The 2034-nt window shown below is 41.2% G+C and overlaps 1 non-coding gene across 1 annotated transcript; it reads left to right on the top strand.

The window, feature by feature from the left end:
* The first annotated feature begins 741 nt into the window (after nucleotides 1-741).
* Nucleotides 742-848, top strand: LOC112445776 (U6 spliceosomal RNA). Its single transcript, XR_003033785.1, has one exon. It is a non-coding gene; the product is annotated as a U6 spliceosomal RNA (small nuclear RNA).
* The last annotated feature ends 1186 nt before the right edge of the window (nucleotides 849-2034 follow it).

Below are 2034 nucleotides of genomic sequence, written 5' to 3' on the forward strand. Positions count from 1 at the left end.
AGCCTGGTGGGCTGCAGTCCATGGGGTCGCAAAGAGTCAGACACGTCTGAGCGACTTCACTTTCAATTTTCACTTTCGTGCATTGGAGAAGGAAATGGCAACCCACTCCAGTGTTCTTGCCTGGAGAATCCCAGGGACGAGGAGACCTGGTGGGCTGCCATCTATGGGGTCGCACAGAGTCGGACATGACTGAAGCGACTTAGCAGCAGCAGCAGCAGCATAGCCATAAAAGAATTTAAAATATTAAAAAAAAAAGAAAAGTGGGGCAAGTAAAGGTAAAATCAAGAAAGAGAAGGATGGAGCCTCCTCCTGGCCACCTGGCTGACCCCTCGTCAGCAACTCAGCAGCCACTCAACATCAGCACTCTCTCAGTATCCCTGCTGTCTCCATGGTGATTTAATGTGATTCTGATGGATGTGACTAGTTCGTGAACGCTTCCTGGAGCTGGGCACTGTTGGTGCTAACTCCATTTTCCAGATGAGAAAACAGTGCTTCCGAGATTGTTAACAACTTGTCCCAAATCACCGAGTTGCTAAAATTGTGGGATCAGGCCATTGAACCTAGGCTGTTTCAGGCCCAAACGTGTGCTCTTGGTGAGCAAAGTAAAAAATAAGATGGTGTTTAATGGAGGAGAACATGAACATGTATTGAGTACTTAATATATACGTGGCATGTGATCCTCACAACAGTCCTGCAAGGGAGGTATCATTCCCATTTCATAGATGAAGAAATTGAGGCTCAGTGCTCACTTTGGCAGCACATATACTTAAATTGGAATGATACAAAGAAGATTAGCATGGCCCCTGCTCAAGGATGACATGCAAATTGGTGAAGCATTTCATGTTTTTATGGCAGAAACCATCACAACATTGTAAAGCGATTTTCCTCCAATTAAAAAATAAAGTTAAAAAAGTATGAATAAAACAGGGAAATGTCTTTAAAAGTTGAGGCTCAGAGAGGTTACATAACTTATCTAAAGTTGCACTGCAAAGCCCCGGTCTGGGGCACTTCACCTCCTCTGTGTCTATGCTGAGAGTTTTGTTACTTTCTCTCTGAAATAAATCCTGTTTGCTTGCTACCATGAAAAAGAAAAAGGCCGGGTCTCTCAGACTGCAAAGCCCATATTCTATTTGTTAAAAATATATATTGTTGTTTTGCTCCTAAATTTTCTTTATTTATCATTATTTATTTGGCTTCTTCAGGTCTTCACTGTGGCATGTGGAATCTAGTTTCCTGACCAGGGATCAAACCCAGGCTCCCTACATTGGGACTAGTGTCTTAGCCACTGGAACACCAGGGAAGTCCCCATATTCTTTCTTATTCTTTCTTCCAGATAGAATTCGCAGGAATTTCACAGATTGAACTAAGTAATTAAAAATCTCTCCTTTAGATATTTTTAGTTCTGCATATCCAAACCAAAACACCTAGTGTATTTGTCAGAATTTGAAAGAAGTCTATTAAAGACTGCTTGCCAAGAAACCACTGTATAAACTATGTTTTATAAGTTCTTCTGTTTTAATTATTAGGTTTTTCTAAAGTTTGAAGGAAAAAAAAAGGAGACAGAAACCAGTTTTTAATGATTTGGAATTAGGATTCATGAATACACCAGATTCTTTCTTGGTACTGGGGGAAAGCAGAGAATAAATGTGGTGGGAAACTCATGAGGGTCCAGAGATTCAGACTTGAGCCTGGAATAGGACATATAAAGGAGGTATTTCAAGGACCTTTCCCGATGTGGTCGCGGCAGTGCGTAAGACTCTGTGCTCCCCAATGCAGTGGTGTGGGGCTCCGATTCCCTTGGGTCAGGGAAACTAGATCCCACATGCTCTCTTATTAAGGAAGATTTGTATCTTATGTGGCTGCAACTAAGACCCGGGTGCGAGTGAATCAATACTCAATAAATTAAATATTTAAAAGGAACCTCAATTATTAAAAAAAAAAAAGATGCAATTCTAATTTATTTTAGAAATAGCTTGGAGTGTCTGCTAGTCAACAGTAGAGCTAAGGCCCAGAACCTGGGGTTTCCCAATTCTT

The sequence above is a fragment of the Bos taurus genome, unplaced genomic scaffold (genome assembly GCF_002263795.3).
Source record: "Bos taurus isolate L1 Dominette 01449 registration number 42190680 breed Hereford unplaced genomic scaffold, ARS-UCD2.0 Leftover_ScbfJmS_89, whole genome shotgun sequence".
In the NCBI taxonomy this organism is placed as follows: domain Eukaryota; kingdom Metazoa; phylum Chordata; class Mammalia; order Artiodactyla; family Bovidae; genus Bos; species Bos taurus.